This window comes from Pongo abelii, chromosome 9 (assembly GCF_028885655.2).
Source record: "Pongo abelii isolate AG06213 chromosome 9, NHGRI_mPonAbe1-v2.0_pri, whole genome shotgun sequence".
In the NCBI taxonomy this organism is placed as follows: Eukaryota; Metazoa; Chordata; class Mammalia; order Primates; family Hominidae; genus Pongo; species Pongo abelii.
In genome coordinates, this window is record NC_071994.2 from 120,331,505 (window position 1) to 120,356,755 (window position 25,251).

The 25,251-nt window shown below is 45.9% G+C and overlaps 1 pseudogene; it reads right to left on the minus strand.

The window, feature by feature from the left end:
* Positions 1 to 8,896: 8,896 nt before the first annotated feature.
* On the minus strand, positions 8,897 to 16,805 carry LOC100457944 (cleavage and polyadenylation specificity factor subunit 5-like; annotated as a pseudogene).
* Positions 16,806 to 25,251: the final 8,446 nt, after the last annotated feature.

Sequence of the window (25,251 nt, forward strand, 5' to 3'; positions counted from 1 at the left end):
TGCCTGTAATGCCAGCTACTCGGGAGGCTGAGGCAGGAGAATCCCTTGAACCCAGGAGGCAGAGGTTGCAGTGAGCCGAGATCGTGCCACTGCACTCCAGCCTGGCAACAGAGCAAGACTCCATCTCAAAAAAAAAAAAAGAATGAAAAAGAATACAGGCCTGGCCAGGCACAGTGGCTCACACCTGTAATCCCAGCACTTTGGGAGGATGAGGTGAGCGGATCACTTGAGGCCAGGAGTTCGAGACCAGCCTGGCCAACATGGCAAAACCCCGTATCTACTAAAAATCTTTAAAAAATAGCCAGACTTGGTGGTGCGTGCCTGTAATCCCAGCTACTTGGGAGGCTAAGGCACAAGAATTGCTTGAACCCAGGAGGCAAATGTTGCAGTGAGTTGAGATTGTGCCATTACACTCCAGCCTGGGCAACACAGTGAAAACTCCTCTCACAAAAAAGAAAACAAAATACAGGCCTGTAAGTGTTGTGTTCCTGTCCTGAAGAAGACTCAGAGGAGTGGCTTGGGGGTGGAATTATCAGAGCCCCTGTAATGCAAGACAAAGGCAGAGAGATAGACCCTTCACCCAGCTCCTAATCAGCCCTCATTACCAACTCAACCTTTTCTGAAAAAGCAAAAGATAGATTCAAAGAGGAAAACGAGACATTTTCCTGTGTAATGTCATTGTGTCCTGTTTCCAGAATTTGAAAAGGGCAGACCAAGTTATTCTCGATGACAGTGATAGGAACTTGGAAACTTTTAGAAGTGATACAGAATGTCTGAGGACCTTAGGTCTGACCTGAGAGTGATACAAACAGTGAGATGTCACACATTAACTCTTCAATGATTTTCAAAGAACACTTAGGCTGCCTGCAGAGCAGTTTACCTGCAACCTGAAAGAAAATTTCAGCCTCACAATGTTGCTCCTTAGACTCTCGGAGCCATGAGGACTTGAAGAAAGCCAGGCTTTGCACTTTTTATTGGTCCAACTCATTACTACTATGAAAAAAAAAAAGAAAAAAAGGCTGAATTTGCACATGCAATGTTGATACAGGAGCATTATTCAGAAATTCTGTATGCCAAAAGACAACATCGTAGTATATTTACATGCTACTAATTCCCCAAATGAGGAAATTACTCGCTGATTATAAACTCTGCCATCACATAGGAACCAAGGCACTGTTGGACACACATTGAACACACCAAATGCCCTGGTTCTCTGGTTGAGCTAAATGCACACATTCTCTCTCTTAAGACTGTGTTCTGGATGGACATGGTGGCTCATGCCTGTAATCCTAGCACTTTGGGAGGCCGAAGTGGGTGGATCATTTGAGGTCAGGAGTTCAAGACCAGCCTGCCCAACACGGTGAAACCCCGCCTTTACTAAAAATACAAAAATTAGCCAGGCATGGTGGCGGGCACCTGTAGTCCCAGCTACTCGGGAGGCTGAGGCAGAAGAAGGGTTTAAACCCGGGAGGCAGAGGTTGCAGTGAGCCGAAATCATGCCACTGCACTCCAGCCTAGGTGACCGAGCAAGACTCTGTCACAAATAATAATAATAATAATAAAAAGACTGTGCTCTACATCACCACCTCAGCTGTGTGGCTTTTGCCTTTTTTCCTCCTCTATCTCAGATCCACCTGGTCACATCCCAATTTCCCCAGGGCATCCGAAGCAGGTCTGAACAGCCAAGGATAACTACTTAGTCTCCTGCTAGAAAATATCTCAGGGAGGTTGTGTAAGAGAAGCTAAGTAAGCTTTTAGTCAATGACTTTCTGTTCAGTCTGCCCACATTGTTCTTTTTAATGTAGCCATTCAAGCTGTGACACAAAACACAAAAATTGCCCTTATTACTTTGCATATGTTCTAGGATATGGTTGAAACATTTTTAGATTATTATTAATTATCCTTTGAATAATCCAAAACATCTTCAGGCTGGAGTGCAGTGGCACTATCATAGGTCACTGCAGCCTCATCTTCTTGGGCTCAAGTGATCCTCCTGCCTCAGCCTCCCAAGTAGCTGGGACTACATGTGTACACCACCATGCCTGGCTAATCTTCTAATGTTTTTGTACAGACAGGGTCTTGCCATGTTGCCCAGGCCAGTCTCAAATTATTGGTCTCAAACAATCCTTCTGCCTCAGCTTCCCAAAGTGTTGCGATTACAGGTGTGAGCCACTGAACTGGCCAAGTATAATTTTTGAAAGGTCTTCTTCAACCTTAGATGTGACTGTATTATCATTTGGGATCAATGTCTTCCTTAGGCAAATATATCTTTGGTTTTATAAGAAAAATCAATGGCAAAATACATTTAGTAAAGAAAAAAAATCATCTAGGACAACTTTTTTTGTTTTTTTTTTTTGAGATGGAGTCACGCTCTGTCACCCAGGCTGGAGTACAGCGGTGCAGTCTCGGCTCACTGCAACCTCCACCTCCTGGGTTCAAACAATTCTCCTGCCTCAGCCTCCCAAGTCCCAAGTAGCTGGGATTATAGGCGCCCGTCACCACGCCCAGTTAATTTTTGTATTTTTAGTGGAGACAGAGTTTCACCATATTAGCCAGGCTGGTCTGGAACTCCTGACCTCAGGTGATCCACCCACCTCGGACTCCTAAAGTGCTGGGATTACAGGCTTGAGCCACCACACCCGGCCAGGACAACATTTTTAATAAAAGTGTGTTCCTTAAAGTGGAGGATCCCTTGTTACCCTGTAATCAACTCTCTAATATTTATACTACTAATTTTTGTCTTATAATTTACTTATTTCTCTTAAGTAAAAAGTATGATACTCAACAAATATTAAGATATTGATATATTTGGATCATTTTCTGTCCCTGGAAGATCAAAGTGTACCTAAGATTCTAGAAAGTCACCATGTTTCACCAAAAATGAAGGCATACTTCAAAGGTCTACCTAGGGTGAAAGTTTTCCTTATTTCCCTAGCTCTACACTTACAAAACTGCATTTTTCTTCTTTTCCCTTCATCTTCACATCTCTTCTCATGGAAGAGCCGTCTCTTCTGCAGCACCTGCCTTGGGAACTGCCTCTCAGTTTTCAAAGCTCACCTTCACACAGCTTTGTGTGTTTTAGGTGACAGGACAGACGCTCTGCTTTTAAAGCAGCTTCCTTGCATTAAGGGTCGGTTTTGAGCCAGGCACAGTGGCTCACTCCTGTAATCCCAACACTCTGTGAGACCGAGGTCAGAGGACGGCATGAGCCCAGGAGTTCAAGACCAGCCTGGGCAACATAGCGAAACCCCCATCTCTACAAAAAAATTTAAAAATTAGCCAGAAGGGGCTGGGCACAGTGGCTCATGCCTGTAATCTCAGCACTTTGGGAGGCCGAGGCGGGCAGATCACGAGGTCAGGAGATTGAGATCATCCTGGCTAACACGGTGAAACCCCATCTCTACTAAAACTACAAAAAAATTAGCCGGGCATGGTGGCTGGTGCCTGTAGTCCCAGCTACTCGGGAGGCTGAGGCAGGAGAATGGACTGAACCCGGGAGGTGGAGCCTGCAGTGAGCCAAGATCGTGCCACTGCACTCCAGCCTGGGGGACAGAGCGAGGCTCCGTCTCAAAAAAAAAAAAAAATTAGCCAGGAGGCTGGGCGCGGTGGCTCACGCCTGTAATCCCAGCACTTTGGGAGGCCACGGCAGGCGGATCACGAGGTCAGGAGATGAGACCATCCTGGCTAACACGGTGAAACCCCGTCTCTACTAAAAATACAAAAAATTAGCCAGGCGTGGTGGTGGGCACCTGTAATCCCAGCTACTCGGGAGGCTGAGGCAGGAGAATTGCTTGAACCCGGGAGGTGGAGTTTGCAGTGAGCCGAGATCGCGCCACTGCACTCCAGCCTGGGCAACAGAGCAAGACTCTGTCTCAAAAATAAGTAAAAAAAAAAAATAGCCAGGCATGGTGGTGCATGCCTGTGGCCCAGCTACTTGGGAGGCTAAGGTGGGAGAATCACTTGAGTCCAGGAGGTCAAAGCTGCTGTGAGCCACGATCACACCACTGCACTCCAGCCTGGGCAACAAAGTGAAACCCTGTCTCAAAAAAAAAAAAAAAAAAAGTGGGTTTTGCTTAAGTTTTCTACCAGCCTTTACAGCTGTTGGCTAAGAACAATTTATACTATTGGGATTGGTTTCTGTAGGTAGCTGACCTACCTTTGTTTGCTTCATTTCTGCCACAATTTTTCTTAAACCAGAAAATCCAATCTTCTGCTTCTTGAGGCCAGATTCCTATCCCTTGGCTGCAGAGACACCTTCTGGTTGAAGTCCTAAACTACATGATGCTTAACGAATACTCCCTTTTCTTTTCTGCTAAGGAAGGCTTTCTAGTCCTTTCTATTTAAACTGTAGGCCATTGAAAACCACAAACCCGTCCGTATAGGAGCCAGAAAGCTGGAATCCAAATGGAAGCTGGCTCCAGGAAGCCAGATTTCTTTATGGCCAAATACAAAGTACAGGGGGGGCCCGGCGCGGTGGCTCACGCCTGTAAACCCAGCACTTTGGGAGGCCGAGGCAAGCTGATCACAAGGTCCAGAGTTCAAGATCAGCCTGACCAACATGGTGAAACCCGTCTGTACTAAAAATATAAAAATTAGCCAGGCGGGGTGGCACATGCCTATAATCCCAGCTACTCAGGAGGGTGAGGCAGGAGAATAGCTTGAACCTGGGAGGTGGAGGTTGCAGTGAGCCGAGATGGCACCACTGTACTCTAGCCTGGGCGAAAGAGTGAGACTCTGCCTCAAAAAAAAAAAAAAAGAAAGTACAGTGGGGTAGGCTTACAATTGTGTTTTAGGCTTAAGTAACAGTCCCTGCTGCGTGTGTGTGTGCGTGTTTGTGGGTGGGTGTGTGTGTGTGTGTTTTGAGACGGAATCTGGCTCTGTCACCCAGGCTGGAGTGCAGGGACATGATCTCAGTTCACTGCAACCTCCACCTCCGGAGTTCAAGTGATTCTCCTGCCTCAGCCTCCGAAGTAGCTGGGATCACAGGTGTGCACCACCACACCCAGCTAATTTTTGTATTTTTAGTAGAGACAGGTGTGGTTTTCACCATGTTAGCCAGGCTGGTCTCAAACTCCTGACCTCAAATGATCCACCCGCCTTGGCCTCCCAAAGTGCTAGGATTACAGACTAGAGCCACCATGCCTGCCTTTTTTTTTTTTTTTTTTGAGACGGAGTCTTGCTCTGTTGCCCAGGCTGGAGTGCAGTGGTGCAATCATAGCTCCCTGAAGCCTCCAACTCCTAGGCTCAAGCTATCTTCCCACCTTAGCCTCCTGAGTAGCTGGGACTATAGGCATACACCACCACACTTGTCTTAAAAAATTTTTTTTCTTTTGGCTGGGTGTGGTAGCTCACATCTGTAATCCCAGGACTTCGGGAGGCTGAGGCAGGCAGATCACCTGAGGTCAGGAATTCAAGACCAGCCTGGCCAACATGGTGAAACCCCGTCTCTAGTAAAAATACAAAAAATTAGCCAGGCGTGGTGATGCGTGCCTGTAATTCCAGCTACTGGAGAGGCTGAGGCAGGAGAATTGCTTGAACCGGGGAGGTGGAGGTTGCAGTGAGCCGAGATTGCACCATTGCACTCCAGCCTGGGCAACAAGAAGGAAACTCTGCTAAAAAAAAAAAAAAAAAAAAAAAAAAAAACTAAGGATGAAGTTATTTCCATTTATTTTTATTTAAAAAATAATTTCATTCACTTGGCACATTTAAGAGCCAGGTCTGTTGTCTTCTCTGGAAAATCACTCCTACCTAATGAGGTTGTTAGGAGAATTAACTTATAAATATGTAAAGGGACCTAGATTAGAGCCTGGTACATCCTCCCTCTAAATTCCAAAAGCAGGTAAACAATAACATACTGGTTTCCAAATCACTTTCAAAAGATTAGGAATGGTTGAGAATAGAATTAGGGCTGTGAAAATGGATTAACTTCAGAGTTAAAAGAAAGTTATGGTTTTAAATGTTTTGATTTGGTTTACTAAACATGGATAGTTCAATCTGTGGAATGTGGATACATTTGTGTTTGTGATGCAACGCTGCATGTCCAATGAAAACATTCTTACTCTCAAATTTCATAACGTAGTTGTTATCCCCACTTTATAGATGGTCAACTTACTTTAGCTATCTGATGATTGGCTCCTACAGCCAGTAAGTAGTGAAGCTGAGATGTAATTCCAAGGCTGCTGATCTCCAAAGCCAGTTGTCTTTCCAAACGTTAGAGTATACTAGTGTCTGTGGTCTGTTAAAAAAAAATTATGACAGTGCCTTTAATAAAATTTAAAGCATGTATATGAAAAATACTAAAACACTTATATAATTGCTACATAACAATCTGCTTAACAAATTATGTGCACTTTCAAACTTTCTGCATAATGCAAGTGCTTTGTGAGAAGTCTATAGGAGCTCTGTGGGAAAGATTCAATCCTGGTGACATTTTTTCCCCTAAAATTTATTTAATATAATATATGTAAAAAACAACAAATTGTATGTATACCATTTGTATGTATTGTGCAATAATCTGCTTTTAAACAGTGAAACACTCGGCCAGGTTTGGTGGCTCACACCTGAAATTCCAGCACTTTGGGAGGTCAAGACAGGTGGATCACCTGAGGTCAGGAGTTCAAGACCAGCTTGGTCAACATGGTGAAATCCCACCTCTACTAAAAGTGCAAAAATTATCCAGGGATGGTGGCGGGCACCTGTAATCCCAGCTACTCGGGAGGCTGAGGCGGGAGAATCGCTTGAACCTGGGAGACGGAAGTTGCAGTAAGCCAAGATCGCACCATTGCACTCCAGCCTGGGCGACAAGAGCGAAACTCCGCTTCAGAAAAAAGAGAAATGAAACACTCATATATATGACTTTTAATTGTTTTCCAAAATAAAACTAAAATGTTCTAAATTTATTATTTTATTTATGTTTTGAGACAGTATCACTCTGTCATCCAGGTTGGAACGCAGTGGCACAATCTCAGCTCACTGCAACCTCTGCCTCTGGGGTCAAGTGATTCTAGCGTCTCAGCCTCCCGAGTAGCTGGGGTTACAGGCATGTGCCACCATGCCTGGCTAATTGTTGTGTAGTATTTTTAGCAGAGACAGGGTTTAGCCATGTTGGCGGGGCTGGTCTCAAACTCCAGAACTAAAGTGATCCGCCCACCTTGGCCTCCCAAAGTGCTGGGATTAGAAGCATGAGTCACCACGCCTGGCCCCATTTAGTTAAATATTAAGTTAAAAATAAGGGCAGAAGCCGGGAGAGTAGTGCCAACTATAGTCCCAGCTACTTGGGAAGCTGACACAGGAGGATTGCCTGAGCTCAAGAGCTCAGCGCCGTAGTACGCTATAATCGCACCTCTCAAAAGCCACTGTACTGCACTTTAGCCTGGATAACGGAGAGACACCATCTCTTTTTTTTTTTTTTTTGAGATGGAGTCTTGCTCTGCCACACAGGCTGGCATGCAAGGGCACAATCTCGGCTCACTGCAACCTCCGCCTCTTGGGTTCACGTGATTCTCCCACCTCAGCCTCCTGAGTAGCTGAGACTACAAGGTGTGCACCACCACGCTTGGGTAATTTTTTGTGTTTTAGTAGAGATGGGGTTTCACCATGTTGCCCAGGGGGGTCTGGGATTACTGAGCTCAGGCAAACCTCCAACCTCGGCCTCCCAAATTGCTAAGATTACAGGAGTGAGCCACTTTGCACGGCCAAAGACACCATCTCTTAAAAAAAAAAAAAAAAAATAGGAGTGGACAGGACATGATGAGGTAGGGTAATAATGTGTTCGGAATTGGTGGATTCTTGGTCTCACTGACTTCAAGAACGAAGCCGCAGACCCTCGCGGTGAGTGTTACAGTTCTTAAAGGCGGTGTGTCCAGAGTTTGTTCCTTCTGACGTTCGGATGTGTTCGGAGTTTTTTCCTTCTGGTGGGTTCGTGGTCTCGCTGGCTTCAGGACTCCAACTGCAGACTTTTGCCGTGAGTGTTATAGCTCTTAAGATGGCGCGTCTGGAGTTATTCGTTCTCCCTGGCTTTAGGAGTGAAGCTGCAGATCTTCGCCGTGAGTGTTACAGCTCATAAAAGCAGTCTCGACCCAAAGAGTGACCAGCAGTAAAATTTACTGCAGAGCGAAGGAACAACACCTCCACAACGTCGAAGAGTACCCAAACGGCTTGCCACTGCCGGTTCCAGCAGCCTGCCTTTATTCTCTTATCTGGCCCCCGCCTCCCCAACCCCCACCCACATCCTGCTGATTGGTCCATTTTACAGAGAGCCGATTGGTCTGTTTTACAGAGCGCTGATTGGTCTGTTTTGACAGGGTGCCGACTGGTGTATTTACAATCTCTTAGGTAGACATAAAGGTTCTCCAAGTCCCCACCAGATCAGCTAGACACAGAGTGCAGATTGGTGCGTTTACAAACCTTGAGCTAGACACAGGGTGCTGATTGGTGCATTTACAAACCTTGAGCTAGATACAGAGTGCTGATTGGTGTATTTACAATCCCTTGGCTAGACATAAAGGTTCTCCAAGTCCTCACTAGACTCAGGAGCCCAGCTGGCTTCACCTAGTGGATCCTCCAGGGCGGCCGCAGGGGGAGCCGGCAGGGGGAGCCGGCAGGAGGAGCTGCCCGCCAGTCCTGCCCCGTGTGCCCCCCACTCCTCAGCCCTCGGGCGGTGGATGGGACCAGGCGCGGGGGAGCCGGGGGTTGGTGCTAGTCAGGGAGGCTGGGGCTGCCCAGGAGCACAGGGCGGTGGGTGGGAGGCTAGGGCATGGCAGACTGCAGGTCCCCAGCCGTGCCCCACGGGGAGGCAGCTGAGGCCCGGGGACAGTTGGAGTGCAGCGCCGGCGGGCCAGCACTGCTGGGGGACCTGGCGCACCCTCCACAGCTGCTGGCCCGGGTGCTAAGCCCCTCACTGCCCGGGGCGGGAGGCGCCGGCCCGCTGCTCGGAGTGCCGGCCCGCCGAGCCCACGCCCACCGGAACTCGCGCTGGCCCACAAGCCCTGCACGCAGCCCCGGTTCCCGCCGGTACCTCTCCCTCCACACCTCCCCGCAAGCTGAGGGAGCTGGCTCCGGCCTTGGCCTGCCCAGAAAGGGGCTCCCACAGTGCGGCGGCGGGCTGAAGGGCTCCTCAAGTGCCGCCAAAGTGGGAGCCCAGGCAGAGGAGGCGCCGCGAGGGAGGGCTGCCAGCACGCTGTCACCTCTCAGTAGCATTTGAGCCATGTGGTGCGGGCCTCTCACCCAATTCTAAATCCCCTACGCAGTCGAGCCAATTTGTACCAAAGCGGGATGTGGAAACCAGAGTAGATATCAGATATTCTTCCCTTACAGTTCATACCAACTTTAGAAACAGTTTTGAGTTCCCTAAGATTTTTTTTCTGATAACTTCCAAGCACGGGCTGGGCATGGTGGCTCACGCCTGTATTCCCAACACTTTGGGAGGTCTAGGCGGACAGATCACTTGAGGTCAGGAGTTCAAGACCAGCCTGACCAACATGGAAAAACCCCATTTACTAAAAATACAAAATTAGCTGGGTGTGGTGGCGCATGCCTGTAATCCCAGCTACTCAGGAGGCTGAGGCAGGAGAATTGCTTGAACCCAGGAGGTGGAGGTTGTGGTGAGCTGAGATCGTGCCACTGCACTCCAGCCTGGGTGACTGGACTCTGTCTCAAAAAAAAAAAAAAAAAAAAAAGAGAGAGAGAGAAAGAGGGAGGGAGGGAAATAGGTGTCAATTTAGGGATCAGGAAAGAAATAAAACAAAAAACCTTATTTTGAGACACCATCTCTCTCTGTCACCCAGGCTAGAGTGCAGTGGCATGAACATGACTCACTGTAACCTCAACCACCTGTGTTCAATCAATTCTCCTGCCTCAGCCTCCTGAATAGCTGGGACCACAGGTGCATACCACCACACTTGGCTAATGTGTGTGTGTGTGTGTGTGTATGTGTATGTGTGTAGAAACAGAGTCTCACTTTGTTGCCCAGGCTGGTCTAGAACTCCTGGGCTCAAGCAGTTATCCTGCCCCAGCCTCCCAAAGTGCTGGGATTACAGATGTGGGTCACCATGCCCAGCCCAAAAATCTTTTCTATCACTTATTCTTCTACACTGTATAGCTGTGTTCACAGAAATGGCTTCTTTTACTTCTCCACCACATAGGAATTCCGTTGTGTATAAATTTGAAACTGCTCAACAGTTAAGGGAGACTGCAAACAATAGGTCCATACCCCAGTGCATTGTTATACAATTCAAACAATGGTGCAGCTATGAGCTTGTAATTTTTAGAGATTGCAAACAAGGCTTTTTCTTGAAGTTGAGCCAGAAACAACTTCTTATGTTCCTTAGGCTTTGTAATATGTGCAGGAATATATGGATATTTGGTCTCCACCAGTTACCAATGCAGTATGACCCAGTCTTGCATCTTTCAGAACTCCATCTTGATGACCCAGTATCCCAGTCATTAAGCATTTTAGTCCTTCAACTTCACCTTCTCCTGGGTTAAGTTCACCATCAGGTTATATATATATATATATATATATATATATATATATTTTTTTTTTTTTTTTTTTTTTTTTTTGAGACGGAGTCTCGCTCTGTCACCCAGGGAGTGCAGTGGTGTAATCTCCGTGACTGCAACCTCTGCCTCCCAGGTTCAAGCAATTCTCCTACCTCAGCCTCCTGAGTAGCTGGAATTATAGGAACATGCCACCACGCCCGGCTAATTTTGTATTTTTACTAGAGATGGGATTTCACCATGTTGGCCAAGCTGGTCTCGAACTCTTGACCTCAAGCTATCCACCTGCCCCGGCCTCCCAAAGTGCTGGGATTACAGATGTGAGCCACAGTGCCTGGCCTACCACCAGGGCCTTCACCAACCTGGCCTTCACCTACCGCCTGGCCTTCACCAACTTGAAGGAAGTTGCTCCCAGCTGTAGCAGTAATACATAGAGTAGCCACACCAGTGCTTGTAAACAATCAGAATCCCCTTCTATGTTACTCCTCATTCCAATTGTATCCAATTCTTCCCTCATTTGCTGAAATCTGGATGAGACAGAGCTGTCTTTCTCATAGAGGGGCTCTTTTGTACCAAAAGTATAATTGATGGCCAGGCACAGTGGCACATGCCTGTAATTCCAGCATTCTGGGAGGCTGAGGTGGGGAGGTCACTTGAAGTCAGGAGTTCAAGACCAGCCTGGTCGTCATGGCGAAACCCCATCTCTACTAAAATACAAAAATTAGCCAGGCGTGGTGGCACACACCTGTAGTTCCAGCTAGGTGGAAGGCTGAAGCAGGACAATCGCTTGAACCCAGGAGGTGGAGGTTGCAGTAAGCCGAAATTGTGCCACTGCATTCCAGCCTGGGCAACAGAGCAAGACTTTGTTTCAAAAAAAAAAAAAAAGTATAATTGATAATAGGATACAATTTGATGGTGTGCTCCAGGGTGAGGGGCTTGGTCTGCTGGATGTACTTGTTGCTGAACTGATTGGGCTCCCCCTCTGTGGTCAGCTAGTCTGTGAGTGATTAGGTGGTAGGTACCACAGACATGCTGGTGAGCTCCAGGGCTGGTGATGAGCAGTGGAAGGCAGGGGAGACTTTCTTCATGCAGGCAGCAGTTTTCTGCAACCCACTCAGCCACAGTCAATGCATGTCCTTAACCTGTGTGATCTGATATGTGAAAAACCCTAAGGAATACACTAAAAAAACTACTTGAACTAATAAGTAAGTTCAGCAAAGTTGTAAGCTATAAGACCAATATAACAAAAATTAATTATATTTTTATATACAAGCAATGAAAATTTCTATATGAAAGCAATGAAAATTCTGAGAATGAAATTAAGAAAACAAGTCCAGCTGGGTACAATGGCTCATGCCTGTAATCCCAACACTTTGGGAGGCTGAGGCAGGAGAATCATGAGGTCAAGAGATCGAGACCATCCTGGCCAACATGGTGAAACCCTGTCTCTACTAAAAATACAAAAATTAGCTGGGCATGGTGATGTGTGCCTGTAATCCCAGCTACTCAGGAGGCTGAGATGGGAGAATCACTTGAACCCGGGAGGTGGAATTTGCAGTGAGATCACACCATTGCACTCCAGCCTGGACAATAAGAGCGAGACTCTCTCAAAAAAAAAAAAAAAATTTGTACACTGAACAGAACAAACCATTGTTAAATAAAGAAGATCTAAATAAATGGAAAAACACCCTGTGTTCATGGTTGAAAGACATAATACTAATATGGCAGTACTCCTCAAATTGATCTACAAATTCAATGTAATCCCTAGCAAAATTCTAATTGGCTTTTTTTGCAGAAATTGACCAGTTGATCCTAAAAATCATATGAAAACATAAAGGACCCACACTAGCTCAAACAATCTTTAAAAAAGAAACAAAAAAAATTAGGCCAGGCACGCTGGCTCACGCCTGTAATCCCAGCACTTTGGGAGGCCGAGGCAGGTGGATCACCTGAGGTCAGGAGTTCGAGACTAGCCTGGCCAACCTGGTGAAACTCTGTCTCTACTAAACAAAAAATTAGCTCAGTGTGGTGGTAGATGCCTGTTATCCCAGCTACTCGGGAGCCTGAGGCAGGAGAATTGCTTGAACCCAGGAGGTGGAGGTTGCAGTGAGCCAAGATCACACTATTGCATTCCAGTCTGGGCAACAAGAGCGAAACTCCATCTAAAAAAAAAAAAAAAAAAAAAAAAAGTAAAGTAAAACAAAGATTAAAAAAAAAAAAGAAGAAGAAAGGCCAGGTGTGGTGGCCTATTCCTATAATCCTAGCATTTTGGGAGGCCAAGGCAGAGGATTGCTTGAGGCCAGGAGTTTGAGACCAACCTGGACAACAAAGTAAGACTACCTCTAACAAAAAAATTCAAAAGGCCAGGCGCTGTGGCTCATGCCTGTAATCCCAGCACTTTGGGAGGCTGAGGCGGGTGGATCACCTGAGGTCAAGAGTTCGAAACCAGCCTAGGCAACACGGTGAAACTCTGTCTCTACTAAAATACAAAAAAGTATCTGGACATGGCGGCGTGTGCCTGTAGTCCCAGCTACTTGGGAGGCTGAGGCAGGAGAATTGCTTGAACCTGGGAGGCAGAGGTTGCAGTGAGCCAAGGTCATGCCATTGCACTCCAGCCTGGGCGACAGAGCAAGACTCTGTCTCCAAAAAAAAAATAATAAAATAAATAAATAAATAAATGATTACCGATACTGGGGGCTGGGTGCAGTGGCTTATGCCTGCAATCCCAGCACTTTGGGAGGCCGAGGCAGGCGGATCACCTGAGGTCAGGAGTTGGAGACCAGCCTGGCCAATATGGTGAAACCCTGTCTCTACTAAAAATGCAAAAATCAGCCGGGTGTGGTGGTGCACACCTGTAATCCCATCTACTCAGGAGGCTGAGGCAGGAGAATCGCCTGAACTCTGGAGGCGGAGGTTGCAGTGAGCTGAGATCGTGCCGCTGCACTACAGCCTGGGTGACAGAGTGAGACTCTGTCCCAAAAAAAAAAAAAAGAAAAGAAAAGAGAAAAGAAATGAATACTGGTGCTATAATGTGGCCGAACCTTAAAAATGTTACTGCAATTGACTGAAACCAGATGCAAAAGTCATATTTTGTATGATTTTATTTATATGACATGTTCAGAATAGGCAAATCTATAAAAACAGAAAGTAGATTAGGGTTTGCCTAGGGCTGGAAGGATTGAAGGGTAGGGGAGGATGGGGAATGATTACTAATGGATATAGCATTTCATTTAGGGCGATGAAAATGTTGGAAATTTAGAACATGGTGATGACTACACAGTTTGGGAATATACTAAAACCATTACATTGTACACTTAAGTGGATGAATTTTATGGTATCTGAATTCTATCTCAATAAAGATATTAACATTTTTTATTTAAAAAATTCATCAGGAAGAAATTCTCTCCTTTAGGCCAGGCACCATGGCTTAATGCCTGTGATCCCAGCAGTTTGAGAGGCTGAGATGGGTGAATTGCTTGAGGCCAGGAGTTCGAGACCAGCCTGGCCAAGATGGTGAAACCCTGTCTCTACTAAAAATACAAAAAAAAAAATTAGCCAGTTGTGGTGGCACGCGCCTGTAGTCCCAGCTACTCAGGAGACTGAGGTAGGAGAATCGTTTGAACCCGGGAGGCAGAGGTTGCAGTGATCCGAGATCACGCCACTGCACTCCAGCCCGGTGACAGAGCGAGACGCTCTCTAAAAAAAAGAAATTCTCTGCCTTACCTATGGAAACACAGCTAAAGCGAGTTCAATAAAGCAAGAGCAAAAAGCCAGGCATGGTGGTGCACCTATAGTCCCAGCTACTCAAAATGCTGAGGCAGGCGGACCACTTGAAGCCACAGTGCACTACAATAGCATCTGTGAATAGTCACCACACTCCAGCCTAGGCAACATATATGTATATATATAATCAAGTGTTTCATCCTAGCACCAAGGGAAGCCAGTGAGGAGAATTAAAATCTGCACTACTTTCTGACATATAGAATCAGTTTCATTTAAAGACCATAGAATACAGGGATGGAGGAGTGTATTAGAAACCATCTGAGGAAAGAACCTTTTCCAGGAGAAAGAAAGAAAATTCCTCCCCATTTAGCAATTTTACTGAGCAAGAGCACTCAAAGATACATGCCTCACTCCATATTCCATATTTTATTTTTATTTTTATTTTTTGAGATGGAGTCTCACTGTGTCACCCAGGCTGGAGTGTAGTGGTGCAGTCTTGGCTCACTGCAATGTCCGACTCCCGGGTTCAAGCGATTCTCCCGCCTCAGCCTCCTGAGTCAGTGGGACTACAGGAGCACACCACCACACTCAGCTAATTTTTTTTGTATTTTTTAGTAGAGACGGGGTTTTGCCATGTTGGCCAGGCTGGTCTTGAACTCCTGACCTCAGGTGATCCACATCCGCCCCCCACCCTTCATCCCACTGCCCCAACCCCGGCCTCCCAAAGTGTTGGGATTACGGGCGTCAGCCAATATGCCCAGCCCATATCCAATAGTTTAAATAGCCCATACAGCTGACCCCACTTATTCCTGAAAAAACTTGCAGTCCTACCCTGGAGTCCCTGAAGAATCCCTCGTGGTTATAAACAGCCCAGCTGGTTCTGTGGCAGCAGCCATGTATGCTTATTTCTTGTCTATCCCTTATTGATAGACCTCAAGGCCTGTCAATTGCAGTCGCATTTTGGAGCTGGTCTCATGGGCTGAGTTATTTTCAGCAACTGTGTGTTTACTTCGTACTCTGTTGACTTGGAGAGGGAGAGTTGAATATGTATACAGCTAAAGCCGCTGTTTCACAGCTTCAGGGATGCAGCTACAAGATCACCTATTCAGAGTATCTGACGGACCTAAGGGGAGGTGATTAATTACATCTCTTCTAGAATGGGGTTTGAAGTATGAGTTGGGGAAGAACCTAGAATGATATGTTTGTCCTCCACCCCTGGTGGAGCCAAGCTAAAATAATAATGGCAAATGGTTAGTAGGGTTTCCATAGAAGACAGTACAGCATGGCTGTGCACAGTGCACCGAAAATAGTGGAATAAAGGAAAGACATAAAACAAAACAAAACAGACTGCTTGACTTCAAGGTACATAGACCAACAAGCCATAAATACCTCCTACACTGTGTAAATGAACTAGACTCACTGAAATAAACTCCCTGTCTTTGAGAAGTTAGTCTTAAAAAACAACCACCACCAAAGAAAAACCTTACCAAGACAATATTGTGCTGTAGCTGATTCTGTAGCAAAAATTCCCTCTCCCAGGGAGCCTTTGTGTATTTTAGGGTGCCTAGCTTTAGTATCTGAGAATATGAAATATACGATCAAAACTTAGGAAGACAGACAGACTGAATACATGAATTGGTGGCTGATAAGGAGGGATGTTAGGTAGCTAAGAGACTGAAAGCAAGAGAGGAGGAACCCAGGATGTCAATTAAAAACAAAATAATGGCCGGGCGCGGTGGCTCACCCTTGTAATCCCAGCACTTTGGGGAGCAGAGGCAGGTGGATCACCTGAGGTCAGGAGTTCAAGACCAGCCTGGCCAACACGGTGAAACCCTGTCTCTACTAAAAAATACAAAAAAATTAGCTGGGTGTGGTGGTGTGTCTGTAATCCCAGCTACTTGAGAGGCTGAGGCAGGAGAATTGCCTGAACCCAAGAAGCAGAGGTTGCAGTGAGCCGAGATGGCACCACTGCACTGCAGCCTGGTGACACAGCAAGACTCCATCTCAAATAATAATAATAATAATGAGGATGATAATAAATAAGTAAAAATAATAAAATCAGAACATTTTACACCTGAAAAGGTTCTGGACCATGTTTTTCAATCCCTTTATGTTGCAGATGAGAAAACAACCTCAGAGAGATGAAACTACCTGTCTGAAGGCTGTAGATATTAAAGGACTTCTCTGAGCTCACAAAAAAAAAGAGCAGAGTTGGAATCTGAAGCTACATCAGCTAACTTTCTCTTTATGAAGTCAGCACTCTTACCTTTATACTGTTTCCTTCCAGAAGCAAGTGGGAAAAAAATGCCTAAAAACCAGAAGACCAAAGCAGCAACAAGGAATCCTCTCCTTTTTTTGACTATGACAGGCTAGAGATCTGGGAGTCAAGGCAAAAAAAGAAGGGACAACAAGGCCTTAGTCAGTTGAGGTGGCCAAAACAAAATACAACAGACAGGGGGACTTAAACAACGGGAATTTATTTCTCACAGTTCTGGAAGCTGGGATGTCCAAGATCATGGTTCTGGCCAATTCAGTTACCTGGTGATGGCCTTCTTGCTGACTTGCAGATGACCCTCAGCAGTCATCTTGCTGTATCTTCACATGGCAGAGAAAGAGAGCTCTTGTTTCTCCTCTTCTTCTTATAAGGACACTAATCACGTCATAGAGGCCCCACCCTCAAGACCTCATCTAAACCTAAGTACCACTCCAAGAAAGGCCCCATATCCATATACCATTACACTGAGGGTTAAGGCTTCAATATATGAATTTTGGGTGGCATGGGATGTCACAAATATTTAGACCATAAGACAATCTTAGCTACAAGCAGGAAAAGGCACCACATACAAGAGAGCAAGTTGAAAAAGGAAAGAATAAGGATAAAATAAAAATTAATTGGCTGGGCGCAGTGGCTTATGCCTGTAATCCCAGCACTTTGGGAGGCCATGGCAGGTGGATCACCTGAGGTCAGGAGTTCGAGAGCAGCCTGGCTAAAATGACGAAACCCCGTCTCCACTAAAAATATAAAAATTGGCTGGGCATGGTGGCGGGCACCTGTAATCCCAGCTACTGGGGAGGCTGAAGCAGGAGAATTGCTTGAACCCAGGAAGTAGAGGTTGCAATGAGTGGAGATCATGCCATTGCACTCCAGCCTGGGCAGCAGAGTGAGACTCCATCTTAAAAAAAAAGAAAGAAAGAAAAATGAATTGTTCTCAGTCGTCTTTCACATTTCCTGCTGAGATCTGGGAGATGAGGAGGGAAGAGAGGGAAGGTAGCAGCTAGCTTTAGAGTATAAGCATTATAGCTGGTTTCTGAAGCTGACAGCAGTGGAGTAATGGAAAGAGACCTGAACATTGAGTGAGTTAATGGTGATTCAAGGCTCAGCTCCGCAACCAAGTGGCTTGGTGACCTTGGACAGCTTGAATGATCTCATCTTCAAGATGAAGATAATAATAACCTAACTAATAAAGTTGTTGTAAAAACTAAATGAGACAATACTTACAAAAGTACTTTTTAAATTAAAGGGTTACTTAGGTTTGTTTTGCTTCACGGCAGGATAGTTCTGGGGCTACACTAATGTTAGCAGATATAAAAGAAGTGGAAAACATAGCCTCGGATCTCAAGTGTCTTATGATCCTATAGGATAAATAAAATTTACAAACATGAAAAACCTTTAAGATAGCACATGGCTGCACAGGGTTGGATCAGAGCTCTCATCTTGTCTATTGAGGATGACTCAGGTATGGCTGGGTGTGTCTGGCTAGCTGGTGGGATGGGTCTAAGGAAGTTTATTGGCAGAAAGGCTGGGCACTTCATTTGAGAGTCTTCCTTCTAGAGAAATAAGGAGCTAAGCATGATAGCCTTTTTCAAGAGCCAGTGCCTTGGTCATCAGAATGAGGTGTGGTCATTGTTACTCAAATGCAACTCTATTTCAACCCCTTAGCTGAAAATCCAGGGCACGTGGAAAAGACAAGTCTCATCTAGACACTGAAAGAGCTGTTTCTTGGACCAGGTGCCATGGCTCACACCTGTAATCCCAGCACTTTGGGAGGCCAAGGCAGGCGGATCTCTTGATATCAGTAGTTCGAGACCAGCCTGGCCAACATGGTGAAACATCATCTCTACTAAAAATACAAAAATTAGCTGGGCATGATGGCATGCGCCTGTAGTCCCAGCTACTTGGGACGCTGAGGCACGAGAATCACTTGAACCCAGGAGGTGGAGGTTGCAGTGAGCCGAGATCACGCCACTGCACTCCAGCCTGGGCAACAGATTGAGACGCTGTCTCAAAACAAAAACAAAAATAGAAAGAAAGAGCTGTTTCTCTGTCTCTGTAACACACTAGGGCTCAAATAACATGTTTTGGGACCTCTCTCTGAATGTATATCCAAAAGAGCAAGGGAAATTATTCTATGCTACAGCCCAGGTACTCCTTTAGTACCCAGAAGGCTCTCAATGGAGCAGTTGAAAAGACTCAGAGTGCCCACAAGAGGGAACAGAGTCATGGCAGTGCCAGCCTACAGAGGTGTCAGTATCCAGCAAGGACCACAGCACAATAACTGAATACAGCAGTGTGCATTGTCCCCATCAGAGCTGTGACAATCCCCAGCAGAAACTGCCATGCCAGCTAGTATTGTGGGAGGTGGTGTTAACAGAACAGCTCAGAGCATCCGCAGCTCTTGGTAGAGCACTGTGGATATTTTGGGACTGAAGGATGTTGGATATCCCATGGACTTGCTAGGAACATTGAGGAAGGAGGCTCCTATTAGAAGATGGACCCTAAAAAGCCAGCACATATTCATGTAAGACAGAGTTATTTCAGATAACAAAATATCAGCAGACTGAAATCACTAATGTCTCAGAGGAAGTGGTAACTGGACCATGAAGTTGATTTCTTGTTGCTTTCTGTGATGGTTAATTTTATGTGTCACCTTGATTGGGCTAAGGGATGTCCAGATAGCTGGTAAAATGTAACTTCTGGTTGTGTCTGTGAGGGTGTTTACAGATGAGATTAGCAATGGAATCAGTAGGCCGAACAAAGAAAATCCATCTTCACCAACGTGGGCAGGCATCATCCAACTGGTCGAGGGTGCAAATAGAACCGAAAAGGCAGAGGAAGGGCAAATTTGCTCTCTCTGCTTGAACAAGGACATTTATCTTCTCCTGCCCTCAGACATCAACACTCCTGGTTCTCAGACCTTCAGGCTTAGACTAGAGCTACATCATTGTCTTTCCTAGGCCTCCAGCTTGCAGATAGCAGATGGCTGATTTCTCAGCCTTCGTAATCTTATGAGCCAATGCCTCACGATAAATTTCTTTCTATATATCTACATATATCCTATTGGTTCTGTTTTTCTGGAGAACCGTAATACGTTTGCCATGTGTGTCTAAATGTTGAAAGGTGCTTCTTATTCCACAGATCTCAGAGAACATTCAACTATGAATTCTGTAATACCCAGAAGTGCCAATGGAGCTTGAAAAGAGTCTTTTTAACACCACCGTGCCAGGCTACGAGCTGGGCAGAAATTCTTCCTGGCAAGTAGTTCTTGCAATTTGCCTATACCCAGAGCAGATGCTGCTTCTGCTTTTTCCAAAGAAAGCTTTCTCTGTATTCCGCCTTGCCCCAGAGACACAGTGGAGACAGAGAATCCTTAACTCTTCCCCTGGTGAACAGGCTGTTCAGAGTCTCCTATGCCACAGAGGAAAAGTTAGAAACAGGTGGTAGCTGGGGATGCAAGAGAACTAGTTTATCCATAGCCTTTTCTCACTGATGATTACCTGCAAAGATGGTTTCCCAAGTTGCTTAGGGAATCTGCAGCAGTAAATCTCAAGTGGTCTGGTGGTTGCCATTGGCAACACTCTAGCTTCCCTGAAAACAAGGGACAGGTGTGCTTTTTGCATCTTTAATATATTGGGGATGAAGGTAGGGGGTAGGGAGAAAGACTGACTGTTCCTTATTCTGAATTCATTTTAAAGATGACTACTCAATGAACTGTAAATGGAATGTCCCTTAATATTTCCTAAGGTGTAAAGCATTTCACTCTCCTGTTTTGAGAGGGAAACATCACTAGTAATCCAGCTAAGTGACAAATAAATCAAATGAAATTTAACGAAGGCAAAAGTTGCCAGGTCTATAAGCTTGCTCCATGAATGTAAGCAAAGAGAATTGGTATAAATCAGTTCTTAATTTTTTTTTTCTTTTGAGACGGAGTCTCGCTCTGTAGCCAGGCTGGAGTGCAGTGGCATCGGCTCACTGCAACCTCCACCTCCTGGGTTCAAGTGATTCTCCTGCCTCAGCCTCCAGAGTAGCTGGGATTACAGGCATGCACTGCCACGCTCAGCTAATTTTTGTATTTTTAACAGAGACAGGGTTTCACCTTCTTGTCCAGGATGGTCTCAACCTCCTGACCTTGTGATCCGCCCACGTTGGCCTCCCAAAGTGCTGGGATTACAGGCGTGAGCCACCGCGCCTGGCCCAGTTCTTAATCTTTAGTGTCCATAATCATCATCTGGAGACATTGCCCCAGGCACTCTAATTCAACACGCCTGAGTTGAGGCATGGGCAACAGCAGTCTTATTTACTCTTCTCTCCACTACTATCAAGAGTCTGCAAGCAACTTACTCAACCTCTCCTTTAGAGACTATGTCACCCTGACTGAAATGATTGAAAGAAAGCTTGGAAATTCATAAAAAGAAGGAGGCTGAAGATGTGACTGTCCCCTTGAATGCCAGTCCTTTCACTGATAAACTCCTTTCCTATTCCCAACGTGTCATTCCCATCCACCACTTCTAAGATTGGGGGAAGATTTGACTATAGCTAGAGCAAGAGTGAAGAAGCAGCATTGGCCAGGCGCGGTGGCTCACACCTGTAATCCCAGTACTTTGGGAGGCCGAGGTGGGTGGACCACCTGAGTCAGGAGTTCGAGACCAGCCTGGCCAACATGGCGAAACCCCATCTCTACTAAAAATACAAAAATTAGCCAGGCATGGCAGAGAGTGCCTGTAATCCCAGCTGCTTGGGAGGCTGAGGCAGGAGAATCACTTGAACCTGGGAGGCAGAGGTTGCAGTGAGCCGAGATAGTGCCAATGCACTCCAGCCTGGGCAACAAGAGTGAAACTCCATCTTAAAAAAAAAAAAAAAAAGCAGTTATTGGCAGGATGTTATCAGTGTATTCTATCTGTTGCTATGGTTTAGCTACACTCTGGACTAGAGACTCTAGAAACAGTGAAGAAGGAAAAATCAGAGTCCCACCTGGGCTTCAAGTACCAACCCTCCTCTACACCTATAAAGGTGAATGGCAGGCTTCTGAGTGCTGTAGATACTGCCTTGATGCCCTTCAAATCATAAAGGCTTTGATCTAATTATAAGGCCAGTTCTTTTTTCTCTTTTTTTTTGAGATGGAGTCTCGCTCTGTCACCCAGGCTGGAGTGCAGCGGCATGATATCAACTCACTGCAACCTCCGCCTCCTGGGTTCAAGCGATTCTTCTGCCTCAGCTTCCCGAGTAGCTGGGACTACAGGTGTGCACCACCATACCTGGCTAATTTTTGTATTTTTAGTAGAGACAGAGTTTCACCATATTGGCCATGCTGGTCTCGAACTCCTGACCTCGTGATCCGCCTGCCTCGGCCTCCCAATGTGCTGGGATTACAGGTGTAAGTCACGGTGCCCAGCGGCCAATTCTTGTTTTATTGGTACATAACAATTGCACATATTTATGGGATACATCTGATATTTTGATACATGCATACAATATGTAATAATCAAATCAGGGTAATTCGGGTATCCATCACCACAAATACTTATCATTTCTTTGTGTTGGGAATATTCCAAATCTTCTAGCTATTTTGAAATACGCAATAAGTTATTGTTTACTATAGTCACCCTACTTTGCTATCAAACACTAGAACTTATTCTAACTGTATTTTACTGTATTTTTGTATCCATTAACCAACATCTCTTTTTTTTCTTATTCTTTTTATTATTATTTTTCAGAGACAAGGTCCTGCTCTTTCACCCAAACTGGAGTGTGGTGGCAAGATTATTTGTAACCTCGAACTCCTGGGCTCAAGCAACTCTCCTGCTTCAGCCTCTCCATTAGTTGCGACTACAAGCCTGCACCACCATGCCTGGATAATTTTTATTTGTTTGTTTTTTTGTAGAGATAGGGTCTTTCTATGTTGCCCAGGCTGGTCTCGAACTCTTGGCCTTAAGAGATCCTCCTGGCTGAGCGTGGTGGCTCATGTCTGTAATCCCAGCACTTTGGGGGGCCAAGGCGGGTGGATCACAAGGTCAGGAGATCGAGACCACCCTGGCTAACACAGTGAAACCCTATCCCTACTAAAAATACAAAAAATTAGCCGGGCGTGATGGCAGGCACCTGTAGCCCCAGCTACTCGGGAGGCTGAGGCAGGAGAATGGCGTGAACCCAGGAGGCGGAGCTTGCAGTGAGCAGAGATCGTGCCACTGCACTCCAGCCTGGATGACAGACCAAGACTCCGTCTCAAAGAAAAAAAGAGATCCTCCCACCACAACCTTCCAAAGCACTGGGTTTACAGGCGTGAGCTACCAAGCCCAGTAACAAACCTCTCTTCATTCCCCCACACTCCCTACCCTTCTCAGCCTCTGGTAACCGTGGAGGTAGCTCCATGAGATCAACTTATAAGGCCAGTTCCAACAACATCCTCTGTTAGTTCTGGTTGCTGATTGAGTGCTTCATCTGTTTGTCCAAAACATTCTCAGAACCTCATTCTTCCCAGGACACTCTTCCTGCACTCTACCTTTTTACACTTTTTATTATGAAAAATTTCAAACACAGAAATATAAAGAGAATAGCACAATGATCCCCTATTTACCTATCACCCAGTTCAATTGTCAACTTTCTGCCACTATATAAGACAAGTTATTTCCATGAAAGCAGACATTGTTTGGTATCTCCAGAACCAAGTAAAATGCCTAGCTCATGGGCACTTAATAAATCGTTGCTGAATTAATCTGCTACGAGGATGACACTGGGCTACTATGCTAAACATTGCAGGAGATACCAAGATAAATTAAACCCAGCTCCTGCCCCCAGGGACCTTATAATAGAGAGGAGCTGATGAAGTCTACCTGACAATGGGCAGGAAACATTTGCCACAGTTAAGGTCATGCTGACTGCTCTTACACAGAAAGTCTCTAAGTCTCCATTTACCAGGGCACAACCAGAACTCTAATTTGGCAGATAGGGTACACTTCCTGCCAGAAGGGAAAGACTCTTACTCTCCTCATCACTACAGGATAACTGCTGGAACTCAGATAAGAGAGACTCAGATAAGAGACAAGAACAGAAAGCTGAGGATCAGACAAGTGGAAAGACAGCCCATTCCTAGGGAAGTAGTCATTTCATAAGAAGTGCCAATGTGAGAGCTGGGCACGGTGGCTCATGCCTGTAATCCTAGCACTTTGGGAGGCCGAGGCAGGCAGATCATTTGAGGCCAGGAGTTCGAGACCAGCCTGACCAACACGGTGAAACCCTGTCTCTACTAAGAATACAATAAAATTAGCTGGGTGTGGTGGTGCATGCCTGTAGTCTCAGCTGTCCAGGAGGCTGAGGCAGGAGAATCGCTTGAACCTGGGAGGTGGAGGTTGCAGTGAGCCAAGATCGTGCCACTGCACTCCAGCTTGGGCAACGGAGTGAGACTCCTTCTCAACAACAACAAAAAATTAGCTGGGCTTGGTGGCAGGCACCTGTAATCCCAGCTACTCGGGAGGCTGAGGCAGGAGAATCACTTGAACCGAGGAGGTGGAGGTTGCAGTGAGCCTAGATCGTGGCACTGAGCTCCAGCCTGGGTGACAAAGCTGAAACTCTGTCTCAAAAAAAAAAAAGAAAAAAGAAAAAAAAGAAATGCCGATGTGAGCAAATCTCTTCCGAAAGAAGACGGCTAGGCAGGGCATAATGGCTCAGGCCTGCAATCCCAGCACTTTAAGAGGCTGAGGTGAGTAGACCACTTGAGGTCAGGAGTTCGAGACCAGCCTGGCCAACACAGTGAAATGCTGTCTTTACTAAAAATACAAAAATCAGCCAGGCGTAGTGGCACACACCTGTAATCCCAGCTACTCAGATGCTGAGGCAGGAGAATCGCTTGAGACTGGGAGGTGGAGGTTGCAGTGAGCTGAGATCACACCACTACACTCCAGCCTGAGTGACAGAGCACGACTCTGTCTCAAAAAAAAAGAAAAAACAAAAACAAAAAACCGGGCGTGGTGGCTCACACTTGTTATCCTAGTGCTTTGGGAGGCCGAGGCGGGTGGATCACCTGAGGTCAGGAGTTGGAGACCAGCCTGGCCAACATGGCAAAACCCCGTCTCTACTGAAAATACAAAAATTAGTCGGGTGTGATGGCAGGCTCCTGTAACCCCAGCTACTCAGGAGGTTGAGGCAGGAGAATTGCTTGAACCCGGGAGGGAGAGGTTGCAGTGAGCTGAGATGGCGTCATTGCCCTCCAACCTGGGCGACAAAAGCAAAATTCTGTCTCAAAAAAAAAAAAAAATTAACCTTGACTTTACTCATCCATTAAACATTTACCAAGAAATATTTGTTGTGCCAGGCATTCCCTGGCACTGAGGCTACGAAGAGGTATAAGACGCTTGCCATAGAATAATTCATATTTAGTCAGGGAAAGAGACTTGTAATTAATTCAAAGAGAGGGATGGACATTATAATAGAAACACCAGTGGACTCTTGGAATTCAGAAATCAGGATTTTATCTTGAGAAAGACCCTGAACAGGCTTATTAAATGGATTCGTATGTTTTTTTGTTGGTTTTTTTTTTTTTTTTTTGAGATGGAGTCTCGCACTGTCACCTGGGCTGGAGTGCAATGGCACAATCTTGGCTCACTGCAACCTCTGCCTCCAGGGTTCAAGCGATTCTCCTGCCTCAGCCTCCTGAGTGGCTGGGATTACAGGCGCCCGCCACCATGTCCAGCTAATTTTTTTTTTTTTTGTATTTTTAGTAGAGATGGGGGTTTCACAATGTTGGCCAGGCTGGTCTT